Source organism: Ammospiza nelsoni, chromosome 3 (assembly GCF_027579445.1).
Source record: "Ammospiza nelsoni isolate bAmmNel1 chromosome 3, bAmmNel1.pri, whole genome shotgun sequence".
Lineage (NCBI taxonomy): Eukaryota > Metazoa > Chordata > Aves > Passeriformes > Passerellidae > Ammospiza > Ammospiza nelsoni.
This window is the reverse complement of record NC_080635.1, coordinates 111,813,485-111,827,510: the sequence shown is the minus strand read 5'-3', so window position 1 is coordinate 111,827,510 and position 14,026 is coordinate 111,813,485. Positions and strand designations below refer to the sequence as shown.

Below are 14,026 nucleotides of genomic sequence, written 5' to 3'. Positions count from 1 at the left end.
CAGTGACAAGGTGACAATCAAAAAAAAAGTGGGAGAGGGATTCTGGATGCTGAGCAGAAGCAGAGGCACCATCTGCACACATCACTGATAGTGGATTCACTGGGAGGGTTTCTTGAAGGGACTCAGAAGGGTTCCACTCTATGCCTCAGTAGAAGGTTGGTGCTGGTGTCCAGTGAGCAGGGTCTGTGTGTGTGTCCCTGCATGTGTCCCTGTGTCCCTGCATGTGTCCACCAAACCACAGCACAGCAGGGTTCATACACAAGGCAGGATGACACAAGGCTGTGGGTTGGGAATCCTTGTCAGAGGTGCCAGAAGAGGCAACCAAAGCCTCATTTTCTCTGCTGTAGGAGGAGAAAGAGAAAAAGGAACTTTTGGGCTACTGCTGACTCCAGCCTGGCTGCTGTGCTCTTCACCTCCTGATGCTGCAAGGTGAAGCAGACAAGAAAATAATGAATTGAATGCATAGGAAAATGGAGGATTGAAGTGATGCTACAGTGAAGCTGTGCTGTGGATACAGAATATTCCATACAGACATAATGCAAATGAAGGAGTGCACAGCAAACCTTTAGGTTCAGGCATTTATTTTATCCCTACTAAACTCATGAGCCCCATGTGAGGTTTCCTGGAGTCTGTGCCACGCTCCCTATGGTTCTTAACTACTATTTCTTTAAGGAATGGCTCCTGCTGCAGGTTTTGCAGCTGGGATTGGAGCTGGGACCTTGGAACAAAGCTGAGGCTGTTTTAGGAATGTGGCTTTGCTACTATGTCCAGGTTTCCTAGTCCAAGAATTCTAGCTTGGAGTAGGGTCTAGAGAAAAGGATATCTGGGCCTATAAACAGCAGGACAATGTTCCTGTTCCCCCAGAGGGAGCATCTGCAGGGCAGCCCCAGCACAGGCAGCCCAGCCAGGCTGGCCCAGCAGGCAGTGCCAGGCTCAGCGTCCCCAAAGCACGGCCAGGCAGGAGCATCCCCAGGGACACAGGTGCTGCTCAGCCCCAGCTCCATGCCCAGGGCCTTCTGCTGCCACCAAGGCAGTGGCAGCCCCAGGGCCAGCAGGCACAGCAGCCCTGCAGCAGCAGCAGGACACACAGACACGGCCCAGCCCTGCAATGCCAAAGTGCTCGTCTTTATTCAAGGTGGGAAAAGCAGCCCCTGCCCCAAAGACACCGGGGCTGGCACCACAGGGCTCCAGCCCAGCAGCAGCCAGCAGGAGCAGCTGCCACTGCTGCTGTCAGCCCAGCTGGGCACGGCACAGCCACCCAGGGCAGGGGACATCAGCACATGGGGACATCAGGACATGGGGACATCAGCACGTGGGTCCAGCCACCAGAAGCGCAGGGTAGGTCCTGCTTGGGAATTTCAGGGTTTCATCCAGAGCAACTGTAAGAAGAAAACAGATAAGCATATCACCTGGTGTAACTTTCCCTGCCACTGTCTCCCCAGCCCTGCAATGCCCCGGCTGAAGTGCAGCAGAGTCAGGCTCAGGGCAGGTGAGGTGCAGTCCTTAGTGCAGCCAGGTCGGGCCTGGGCTATCTCAGTGCTGGCAGCCCTGGCTCCAGGGCTGCGCAGATGCACCAAGACATGGGTCATGTCCTCAGTGCTGCCCAAGGACAGGGAATTTTTCTTGCTTTCATGGCTTTGTTCAGGCCTCTGCAGAGCCTGAATTAGGCCCTGGGTCTGGGGGAGAGTGGGGAGGCCCTGGCTGACCTGGGGCTCCTGCAGCCCTAGTAAGGGGAGATCAAACCTTCAAGAACTATTTTCTCTCTTCTTGTGCATCTCCTTCAGAGCATAAATGCAAGAGAATATTTATCATCTGTTGTCAAGATAGGCATTGCTAACAGACCTTTCTGAGTTAAAAAGAGAAAAATCTTTCTTTAGACAAGGACTGGGCCTTAGCTTTTGCAGCAGAATGATTCTCCTGCACAAATTCCAACAAAATGTGTACTAAAGGGGCAAGAACGCCAGGAGCAGAATCCCCCTCATCGCCAGCACCCAAGTGCATTGCCTGTTCCCATGGGGAAAGACACAGTGAACAATTAATGGCATAACCTGAGAGGTCAGACTGTTGTTATAGACAGGCTGATGCTCCCTGGTGCTGGTGAATTTCAGACCAAGAGAAGGGCTCAGATCCAATCCCCCCACATCCACATCTCCAACTGCAATGTGTCTCACCTGGAATGTCCCTATGCCCCTAAACTTGAGGCACAGCCCACCAAAAAGTAGAAAGGACCAGCAGGAGGTTGAGGAGGAGCCCTGCTTGTGCCCAGCTGTGTTCCAACCTGTGCCTGGACCAGCAGAGCTGACAGGTTGGGATTCATCACATTTCATGCCCCTTACCCAGAACAACTCACGATTCAGTTTCCATAGGGTCTCTCCACCCCAAATCATTGTCCATCTGGAAATGTACCCAGGAAACACTTTGACCCCAGTCCCCTGTTACATTCTCATCATTCACATGAACACGGTCAATTTCAGGAACCGAAATTCCCCCTGGAACAGGCCCACACTTTCTCCCATTTCTTCTCTTCCTTTCTCACCTGCAGCACCATGGACAAACAGGAGGATCAGGGGGAAGAGCAGAAACAGGATCTTCATGGCTGCTGCTCCTCCTGGGTCTGCACAGAACTGCAAAGGAGACACCAAGGCAATGGAGACATGCAAGACCCTGAGTGAGCAGGAATCCAGAGAGAGACCCCACACTCACCTCCTTGAGAAAGGTTTTGGTGTTGAGGCAGCAGCAAAGGCAAGAGGAATGGCTGTGTGCAGATGGCCTTGGGGCCAGGCAATGCTGCAGTGGCCCAAGCACGCTGGGTTTATAGCAGTACTGGTGGGTGGGACAGGCCCCAGGTGCTGCTGGCACAAGTGGCCTGGGCCAAGGCGGGAGGGCCCCATGGCTGTGGGGGTGCTGGGGCTGGCCCTGCTCCCTCCCTGCTGCAGGGCCAGAGGCTGAGGGGCCTCCTGGGGCTGTTGCAATCAATGGCACCGTTGTCCCCATGCAACACCTCTTGTGACACCCGCGGCACAGCGACGCTGGGCTGGGCAGGAGAGGGATGGGATGGACAAGAGATGTGGGTTGGTGTTGGGAAGAGTAGAAATGAGGAAATGGTTTCCCTCCTTGTGGTCTCCCATTTTTTCTGTTCTATATTCAGAGTGGGATGTGGAAGATCTGACTGAATATTGCAATCGTGCTCAGTTTAGTACAGTGAGGGGAAAGGTTTGCCAATTTCACACCAACAACTCTTTTGGGGAGTTTGGACATGAGATGAAGAAAATAAGATTTCCTGCACTCCCTCTTGCCCTTTATTTCCCCCCGTGTGCCCTTGGTGAGCCCTGAGCTTGTTTTCCACACCTCCATCAGTCTGGCTCCAGATGTTCTGGGCCAAGGAGCCCCTGGGCTGGGGGAGCAGCACTTGAGTGCAGAGGGAAAGGGAGCTTGAGGGAACAGTTCCAGAGTCAGTGCCAGGACAGGTGAGCACAGCTGAAGGAAAAGCCAAGGTGGGCTGTGGTGGTCTGAATATCCCTCGCCAAATCCTCCAGGTCCAAGCAGTGGGAGTGCAGACAGTTTTGGAGTCAATCTCTTCCTCCAAATAACAATTGAGAGCACCAGAGGAAATGGCCTCAAAAAGCAGCAGGGAAGGATTAGACTGGGTATTAGGAATAATTTCTTTGCGGAAATGGTGAAGGTTGTTTGGGACATGCTGCCCAGGGCGGTCACAATTCCTGCAGGGAATTGAAAATCTGAGTGGATGTTGCAATTTTGTATAGGTGGCCATCGAAGCTTAGTGTGTATTGTACAAGTGGCCTTTGAGCCATAGTAAAATCAATGTATTGTATAAGTGGCATTGTCCCCATCCTTATTGTTCCAAATGGGCTGCAGCTGTGATGTCTTTAATTGCATGGCAGCTGCGGCTAATGAAGATAACTGGGATAAAAGTGGGTGGGCTGGCTGGTTAGGGGGAAGCTGTGAGAAAGAGGCTGGAACAGCACTGCTGTGAATAGCTGTGTATGGGAAAACCAACCAGAAGTTATGAGACTCTAGAAATATGATAACAACAATATAATAACAACACTTGTACTCATGTTTTAGTTATGGATTTGGCAATCCTGGGAGAATGATTGGACTCAATATTCTTAGAGGTCTATTCCAACATCTGAAACGTTATGGGTCTGATTCGTGAGAGGGAAAGTCTCCAGTGAACCAGGCAGGGTCCCCAGCTGCTCCCAACCAAGCCCTGCAGCAGCAGCAGGACACACAGACACGGCCCAGCCCTGCAATGCCAAAGTGCTCGTCTTTATTCAAGGCGGGAAAAGCAGCCCCTGCCCCAAAGACACCGGGGCTGGCACCACAGGGCTCCAGCCCAGCAGCAGCCAGCAGGAGCAGCTGCCACTGCTGCTGTCAGCCCAGCTGGGCATGGCACAGCCACCCAGGGCAGGGGACATCAGCACATGGGTCCAGCAGCCTGAAGTGAGGGTCATGTCCTGCTTGGGAATTTCGTCATCTGAATCCCTGGGCGTCTAAGAAGAAAACAGACAAGCACATCAGCTGGTGTAACTTTCCCTTTCACACTCTCCCTTACCCTGCAATGCCCAGGGTGAGGTGCAGCAGAGTCAGGTTCAGGGCAGGTGAGGTTCAGTCCTTAGTGCAGCCAGGTTGGGCCTGGGCTATCTCAGTGCTGGCAGCCCTGGCTCCAGGGCTGTACAGATGCAGCCAGACCTGGATCATGTCCTCGGTGCTGCCCAAGGACAGGGAATGTTTTCATCCGCGTTGGCTTTGGTCAGGCCTCTGCAAGGCCCGAATGAGCACCCTGAGGCTGGAGGAGAGTGAGGAGGCCCTGGCTGACCTGGGGCTCCTGCCGACCCAGTGAGGGGATTTCAAACACTCAAGGAATATTCTCTCCATTCTTCAGCATCTCTCAAAGGTTAAATTCAGGAGAATATTTATCACCTGTTGTCATGAAAGGCACAGGTAACAGATCTTTCTGAGGACAAAGGAGGAAAATCTTTATTCAGCCAAGGATCTTGGACTTACCTTCTGCAGCACAAAAATTCTCCTGCACACCTTCCCAGAACACGTGTACCAATAGGGCAAGAATACCTGGAGCAGAATCCCTGTAGTTTCCTACATACGTGTCCATTGCCTGTTCCCATGGAGAAAGACACAAAGAGCAATTAAAGGAATACCCTGAAAGTCAGACTGTGGTTACAGACAGACTGATACTCCCTGGTGCTGGTGAATTCCAGACCAAGAGAAGGGCTCAAATCCAATCCACCCACAGCCACATCTCCAATTGCAATGTGTCTCACCTGGAAGGTCCCTGTGCCCCTAAACTGGAGGCACAGCAAAGCAGAGAGTAGAAAGGAACAATGTGAGGTCGTGGAGGAGCCCTCCTTGTGCCCAGCTGTGTTCTCACCTCTGCCTGGACCAGCAGAGCTGGCAGGCAGGGATTTGTCACATTCCACAGACTCCGCCAGAATTCTGTTTCCATGGGCTCTCTCCACATCAAATCAGTGTCCATCTGGAAACTCACTCAAAAAAACCCTTTCACCTAAATCCCCTGTTACCTTCTCATCATTCCCACAAACACAGACACTTTCATGAACCTTAAATTTCCCCTGGCACAGGCACACACTTTCCCAATTTCCTCTCTTGCCTTCTCACCTGCAGAACCCTGGACCAACAGGAGGATCAGGGAGAAAAGCAGAAACAGGATCTTCATGGCTGCTGCTCCTCCTGGGTCTTCACAGAACTGCAAAGGAGGCACCAAGGCAATGGGGACAGGCAGGAAGCCTGAGGGGGGAGAATTCCAGAAAGAGAACCCACACTCACCTCCTTGAGAAAGGCTTTGGTGTTGAGGCAGCAGCAAATGCAGAGGAATGGCTGTGTGCAGATGGCCTTGGGGCCAGGCAATGCTGCAGTGGCCCAAGCACGCTGGGTTTATAGCAGTGCTGGTGGGTGGGACAGGCCCCAGGTGCTGCTGGCACAAGTGGCCTGGGCCAAGGCGGGAGGGCCCCATGGCTGTGGGGGTGCTGGGGCTGGCCCTGCTCCCTCCCTGCTGCAGGGCCAGAGGCTGAGGGGCCTCCTGGGGCTGTTGCAATCAATGGCACCGTTGTCCCCATGCAACACCTCTTGTGACACCCACGGCACAGCGACGCTGGGCTGGGCAGGAGAGGGATGGGATGGACAAGAGAGGTGGGTTGGTGTTGGGAAGAGTAGAAATGAGGAAATGGTTTCCCTCCTTGTGGTCTCCCATTTTATCTCTCTTATATTCAGAGTGGGATGTGGATGATCTGAATGAATATTGCAATCGTGCTCAGCTTTGTACAGTGAGGGGAAAGTTTTCCCACTCATTTCACACCAACAGCTCTTTTGTGGAGTTTGGAAATTAGATGGAGAAAATAACATTTTGTGCACGCCCTCTTGCCTTTTATTTCCCCCCATTTGCCCTTGGTAAGCCCTGAGCTCGTTTTCCACACCTCCATCAGTCTGGCTCCAGATGTTCTGGGCCAAGGAGCCCCTGGGCTGGGGGAGCAGCACTTGAGTGCAGAGGGAAAGGGAGCTTGAGGGAACAGCCCCAGAGTCAGTGCCAGGACAGGTGAGCACAGCTGAAGGAAAAGCCAAGGCAGGCAGGGATGCTCTGAACATCCCTCACCAAGTCCCCCACAATAGGAAAGCAATGGCATTACAAATATTTTTGTATTCTGTCTCTTTCCCCAGGATACAAGGAGCAGAGGAAATGGTCTCAAATAGCACCAGGGAAGGATTAGACTGGGTATTAGGAATAATTTCTTTGCAGAAACAGTGATGATTTTTTGGGATTTGCTGCCCTGAGAAGTGGTACAGTCATCATTCCTGCAGGGAACTAAAAAGCTGTGTGGATGTGGCACTTGTGCTCATGGTTCAGTGTTGGGAATCACAGTCCGGGGAGAATGGTTGGACTCAATATTCTAAGAGGTCTATTCCAACTTCAGAAATATTATGAGTCTGATTCGTGAGAGGGAAAGTCTCCACTGAACCAGGCAGGGTCCCCAGCTGCTCCCAACCAAGCCCTGCAGCAGCAGCACACACAGACACGGCCCAGCCCTGCAATGCCAAAGTGCTCGTCTTTATTCAAGGCGGGAAAAGCAGCCCCTGCCCCAAAGACACCGGGGCTGGCACCACAGGGCTCCAGCCCAGCAGCAGCCAGCAGGAGCAGCTGCCACTGCTGCTGTCAGCCCAGCTGGGCACGGCACAGCCACCCAGGGCAGGGGACATCAGCACGTGGGGACATCAGCACGTGGGGACATCAGGAGGTGATTTTCAGGAGCCAGAAGCGAGGGCCATGTCCTTCTCAGGAATTTCAGGGTTTTAACCCCACATACTGGAAGAAGGAAGCAGACAAGTGCATCACCTGGTGTAACATTTCCCTGCCAGTCTCTCCCCTGCCCTGCAATGCCCAGGGTGAGGTGCAGCAGAGTCAGGCTCAAGGAACGTGAGTTGCAGTCCTTAGTGCAGCCAGGTCGGGCCTGGGCTATCTGGCAGCCCTGGCTCCAGGGCTGTGCAAATGCAGCCACACCTGGATCATGTCCTTGATACTGCCCAACACACTGAAGGCTTCACTCTTTGGTGGCTTTGGTCAGTGGGGAGGCCCTGGCTGACCTGGGCCTGCTGCAGTCCCACTCAGGGAAGCCCCAAATCCACAAGGGCTTTTTCCTTCTCATTTGGGCGTCTTTGACTCATTATAGAAACAGGACAGGTTTTGTCATTTTTTTGGCTAGAAAGAATTTTGTAATAGATCCCTCAGGGGGGAAAGAAGGAATCTTTTCCTTCCGGCAGAGATCTGATCCTTACCTCTTGCAGCACACCTTGAATGTTGAACATCTCCCAACAGGGGTTGTGGGGTAGCGACAACTCCCAAAGGTGCAGAATCCCCCTCTGCGCCTACAGGCATTTTTATTTCCTGTTCCCATGGACAAAAGCACACACAAACCAATCACATTAACAACAACAACAACAACAATATTAATACACTCAGCTGGTGGCTAAAAAAGGGATGCCTTTTTGCCTCCATCCTACCCACCCTCCATCCCCCTGGGGCTCTCTGCCAACGTAGTGCAGGGCAGGAGACTCCCAAGCAGGAATAGCTGGGTGCAGGCTTGAAGCCTGAAACCTCCCTGACCTACAGAACAAGGTAGGATTCTGTCTCCATGGGATTTCATCCCCCTAAATTATTATTGATTTGGGAACACATTGGACAAACCCTTTGAACTCAGTCCTCCATTACATTCTAAACACTCCCACAAACACGGTCACATCCAGGGACACTGAATTCCTACTGCTGGGTGCTCACACTTTCCCCCATTTCCCCTGTTCCCCTCTCACCTGCAGCACCCTGGACCAACAGGAGGATCAGGGGGAAGAGCAAGAACAGGATCTTCATGGCTGCTGCTCCTCCTGGGTCTTCACAGAGCTGCAATAGGGACACCAAGGCAATGGGGACAGGCAGGAGCCTGGGTGCAGAAACCTGGGCTCTATGATTCACCAAACTGCAAAGGGGATGCTTCCCAAACACAAGAGATGATATTTCCTCTCCATTTCTCTTTAAAACAATTCTTAGTTTTGTGCCACTCTTCCAAATTTGAGAGTGTTCCTGTCTCTGTTTCATGTTTTTGGGAGTGTTTCATGTTTCATGCCTTTTGGAAATTGATTACCTCTGTTGATTTTTTGAAATCATTTACTTAAAGTTTTTCCAAAGTCCTTTCCCCAGAGAGAGGGCACCAGACCTGGGGCCAATGGTTTCCCATCCCTTGAAAACACATGGCCAGAGAAATGTGGGGATTAACAGAGGAAAAATTGCTACTGAAAGATATGGAACAAGCTGTCTTTCAGTCCTTCATGTTTCATGTATCAAACATGTGCCCCAAAGACCCTGCCCAAGCAACTCTGCTTCCCTTGGATCAAGAAAATCCTCCCAGCTCAGCTTGGCAGTGCCCATCCCCAATTACAAAGCATTCTCAGCATTCCTGGCAAGGACATTCCCCAGCCCCACTCTTGCTGACCCTGCCCTGGGCAGCACAGACCCAGAGAGCAGCCAGAGGGCAGGGAAATGTCAGAAATGAGAACAGAAATCAACCTTTGCAGCTACTGAAATCCTGACATGATGGGAAAGCTCTGTACTGCTGTACAGTACAGGAAAAGACTCTCCTTACTTTCCAAGGGGAAGCCCACATTCCTGCAGAAAAGAAGGCCCTGAGTCTCTCCTGCAGTATCAAGGCATTACTTCAGACTATACTGTACTTAGGAAACATCAGTTTCACCTTTAACATATTCTTAGACTCACGGGAAGGCTTTTGTTGTCTTTCCCAAAAAATCTATGCTGGCCAAAGTTTACCCCTAGACATTTCCAATAATTTTTCCTTTAGGAGATGCTGCTCTGCTGGGCTTTGAGCAGAGAGCCTGAGTGGGCAGAATTCAGGAAAGAGAACCCACACTCACCTGCCTGGAGAAGGTCTGGGTGTTGAGGCAGCAGCAAAGGCAAGAGGAATGGCTGTGTGCAGATGGCCTTGGGGCCAGGCAATGCTGCAGTGGCCCAAGCACGCTGGGTTTATAGCAGTGCTGGTGGGTGGGACAGGCCCCAGGTGCTGCTGGCACAAGTGGCCTGGGCCAAGGGGGGAGGGCCCCATGGCTGTGGGGGTGCTGGGGCTGGCCCTGCTCCCTCCCTGCTGCAGGGCCAGAGGCTGAGGGGCCTCCTGGGGCTGTTGCAATCAATGGCACCGTTGTCCCCATGCAACACCTCTTGTGACACCCGCGGCACAGCGGCACCGGGCTGTGGGGCCAGCAGGGAAATCGTTGGGATGGGCACAGGAACTGGTGGGTACAGGCACAGGAACTAGGGCAGTCCTGGGGGAGCTGAATCCATCTTTCACAGAATCACCTCTGCAATGGTTTGGGTTCCAAGTGACCTGAAAGATGATCTCCTTGCACCCCCACCATGGGCAGGGACACCTTCCACTATCCCAGGTTGCTCCAAGCCCAGTCCAGTCTGTCCTTGAACAGATACTGGGATGCCACAATCACAGCTTCTCTGAACAACCTGTGCCTTGGCCTCACCACCCTCACAGGAAAGAATTTCTTTCCAACATGTAACCTAAAGCTTCTCCCAGTCTTTGTGAAACCATTCTCTATCCTCCTGTCCTTTTCCTCTGTCCCTCCTCTTCATATTGTAGCACCATTTGTTGTGGGATGTGCAAAAACTCCCAGAATATGGAAACAACTTTGGACACTGCAAGAACATCTGATTAGACAACAGATCTGTGCACCTGCCATGTCAGGGGGATAAGCAGGGTTGTCTCTAGTGACTGTTCAGATAAAATGAGAGCAGCACCAGGATAGATTACAAGTTCTGTAAACCAGGGGATCCAACAAAATTGAGCCTCCTTCTAATGCCAACCTTAGTGATGGTGGCTTTCCTGGGATGGTTTCTTGAAGGGACTCAGAAAACTTTCCATTCTGTGCCAGAGCAGCAGATTGGTGCTGGTTTCCAGTGAGCAGGGTCTGTGTGGGTATTCCTTGAGGTGTCCCTTTGTCCCTGCATGTGTCCCTGTGTCCCTGCATGTATCCAGCAAACCACAGCACCACAAAGTCCCTACACAAGGCTGGATGGCACAAAGCTCTGGGTTGGGAATCCTTGTCAAGGGTGTCCCAAGAGGAAACCAAAGCCTCATTTTCTCTGGTGCAGAAGGAGAAACGGGAAAAGGAATTTTTGGGTTACTGGTGACTCCAGCCTGGCCTCTGTGCTGTTCTCCTCCTGATTTTGCAAGGAGCAGCAGGGGGAATAATAATGACTTTAAGTGAATGCATGGAAAAATAGAAGATTGAACTGATGGCACAGTGAAACTTTGCTGTGGAGACTGAGTATTCCATATGGACATAAAACAGATGAAAGAAGACCAAGCAAACCTTTTGATTCAGGTAATCATTTTATTCCTATCAAGCTCATGAATCACCTGTGAGCTCTCTGAATGTCTGTGTTGTCCTCCATGACATCCTCCAGATCATATCTCTTTAAGGAATGTCTGATGCTGCAGGATTTGCAGCTGGGACTGGAGCTGGGACCTTGGAACAAAGCTGAGGCTGTTTTAGGAATGCGGCTTTGCTACTATGTCCAGGTTTCCTAGTCCAAGAATTCTAGCTTGGAGTAGGGTCTAGAGAAAAGGATATCTGGGCCTATAAACAGCAGGACAATGTTCCTGTTCCCCCAGAGGGAGCATCTGCAGGGCAGCCCCAGCACAGGCAGCCCAGCCAGGCTGGCCCAGCAGGCAGTGCCAGGCTCAGCGTCCCCAAAGCACGGCCAGGCAGGAGCATCCCCAGGGACACAGGTGCTGCTCAGCCCCAGCTCCATGCCCAGGGCCTTCTGCTGCCACCAAGGCAGTGGCAGCCCCAGGGCCAGCAGGCACAGCAGCCCTGCAGCAGCAGCAGGACACACAGACACGGCCCAGCCCTGCAATGCCAAAGTGCTCGTCTTTATTCAAGGCGGGAAAAGCAGCCCCTGCCCCAAAGACACCGGGGCTGGCACCACAGGGCTCCAGCCCAGCAGCAGCCAGCAGGAGCAGCTGCCACTGCTGCTGTCAGCCCAGCTGGGCACGGCACAGCCACCGAGGCCAGGGGACATCAGCACATGGGGACATCAGCACATGGGGATATCAGGGGTTGATTTTCAGGAGCCAGAATCGAGAGCTATGTCCTGCTTGGGAATTTCAGGATTTCAAACCCAGTGACTGCAAGAAGAAAACAGATAAGCATATCACCTGGTGTACCTTTCCCTGCCACTGTCTCCCCAGCCCTGCAATGCCCAGGGTGAGGTGCAGCAGAGTCAGGCTCAGGGCAGGTGAGGTGCAGTCCTTAGTGCAACCAGGTCGGGCCTGGGCTATCTCAGTGCTGGCAGCCCTGGCTCCAGGGCTGTGCAGATGCAGCCACACCTGGATCATGTCCTCAGTGCTGCCCAAGGACTGTGAAGGCTTCAGTCCCTGTTGGCATTGTTGAGTGGGGAGGCCCTGGCTGATCTTGGGCTGCTGCAGCCTCACTCAGGGCAGTTCCAAACCTCTCAATAACTTGTACATTCACTTTTAGGTTACTTCCACTAATTCTATATTAGAATGAAATTTGTGTGAGGTCACTCTGGAAAAGAAAAGAGGAATGTCTTTTTTAGGCAGTGATTGGGTCCTTACCTTTTGCAGCACAGACTGACTGATGAACATCTTCCAATTGGTTTTGTCTGGGAGATGCAGCCGTCAAAGCTGCAGAATCCCCCTCGGCGCCTGCATCGAGCTGCATTCCCTGTTTCCAAAGACAAAAGCACACACAGCTATTGCAGTAAAAATCCAGGAGAGCAGGGTGTGCTTGCAGTCCTGCTGTCAGACAGGGACTACTCATATCCCACATCCCTGTCTCATTCCCTGGAATCCCTCCATCCAAACACGGTGTCCAGTTGGAATTTCAAGAAACTCCTCTGACCCCGATAGCTTCTCATCATTCCCACAAACACAGTCACTTCCAGGGACACTGAATTCCCGCTGCTGGGTGCTCACACTTCCCTCCATTTCCCCTCTCCCCTTCTCACCTGCAGCACCCTGCACCAACAGGAGGATCAGAGCGAGGAGCAGGAACACGATCTTCATGGCTGCTGCTCCTCCTCAGTCTGCACAAGGCTGCAAAGGAAGACCAAGGTAATGGGGACAGACAGGAGCCTGAGTGGGGCAGGATTCCAGAGAGAGACCCCACACTCACCTGCCTGGAGAAGGTCTGGGTGTTGAGGCAGCAGCAGAGCCAAGAGGAATGGCTGTGTGCAGATGGCCTTGGGGCCAGGCAATGCTGCAGTGGCCCAAGCACGCTGGGTTTATAGCCGTGCTGGTGGGTGGGACAGGCCCCAGGTGCTGCTGGCACGAGTGGCCTGGGCCAAGGCGGGAGGGCCCCATGGCTGTGGGGGTGCTGGGGCTGGCCCTGCTCCCTCCCTGCTGCAGGGCCAGAGGCTGAGGGGCCTCCTGGGGCTGTTGCAATCAATGGCACCGTTGTCCCCATGCAACACCTCTTGTGACACCCGCGGCACAGTGGCACCGGGCTGGGCAGGAGAGGGATGGGATGGACAAGAGAGGTGGGTTGGTGTTGGGAAGAGGAGAAATGAGGAAATGCTTTCCCTCCTTGTGGTCTCCCATTTTTTCTGTTCAATACTCAGAGTGAGATATGGAAGATCTGACTGAATATTGCAATCGTGCTCAGCTTTGTGCTGTGACGGGAAATGTTCGCCACTAATTTTACACCAAATACTCTTTTGGGGACGTTGGAAATGAGATGGAGAAAATAAAATTTCCTGCACTCCCTCTTGCCCTTTACTTCCTCCCGTTTGCCCTTGGTGAGCCCTGAGCTTGTTTTCCACACCTCCATCAGTCTGGCTCCAGATGTTCTGGGCCAAGGAGGCCCTGGGCTGGGGGAGCAGCACTTGAGTGCAGAGGGAAAGGGAGCTTGAGGGAACAGCCCCAGAGTCAGTGCAAGGACAGGTGAGCACTGCTGAAGGAAAAGCCAAGGCAGGCAGGGATGGTCTGAACATCCCTCACCAAATTCTTCAGGTCTAACAAGCAATGGCAATGCAGACAGTTTTGGGGTCAGTCTCTTCTCCCACGTAACAATTGGAAGGATGAGTGAAAATGGTCTCAAATAGTACCAGGGAAGGATTAGAGTTGGCATTAGAAGTAATTTCTTTGCAGAAATGGTGATGGTTGTTTAGGACATAATGCTCAGTGCAGTCACCATTCCTGCAGGGAATTTAAAAGCTGTGGATGTGGCACTTGTGCTCATGGTTCAGTGTTGGGGTTGGCAGTCCTGGGGGAATGGTTGGACTCAATATTCTTAGAAAACTTTTCCAACATCAGAAATGTTATGGGTCTGATTCTTGAGAAGGAAAGTCTCTAGTGAACTAGGCATGGTCCCCAGCTGCTCCCAAGCAACCCATGCAGCAGCAGCAGGACACACAGACACGGCCCAGCCCTGCAATGCC

At 52.6% G+C, this 14,026-nt stretch overlaps 2 long non-coding RNA genes across 2 annotated transcripts; both read right to left on the bottom strand.

Moving 5' to 3' along the window:
* Positions 1 to 5,053: 5,053 nt before the first annotated feature.
* Positions 5,054 to 6,041, bottom strand: LOC132071611 (uncharacterized). Its single transcript, XR_009418152.1, has 3 exons — positions 5,827 to 6,041; positions 5,659 to 5,746; positions 5,054 to 5,137 (listed from the first exon to the last, which is right to left on the bottom strand). It is a non-coding gene; the product is annotated as an uncharacterized LOC132071611 (long non-coding RNA).
* A 5,436-nt stretch (positions 6,042 to 11,477) lies between these two features.
* LOC132071610 (uncharacterized) lies at positions 11,478 to 12,677 on the bottom strand. The gene is made up of 3 exons (XR_009418151.1): positions 12,596 to 12,677; positions 12,204 to 12,312; positions 11,478 to 11,753 (listed from the first exon to the last, which is right to left on the bottom strand). It is a non-coding gene; the product is annotated as an uncharacterized LOC132071610 (long non-coding RNA).
* Positions 12,678 to 14,026: the final 1,349 nt, after the last annotated feature.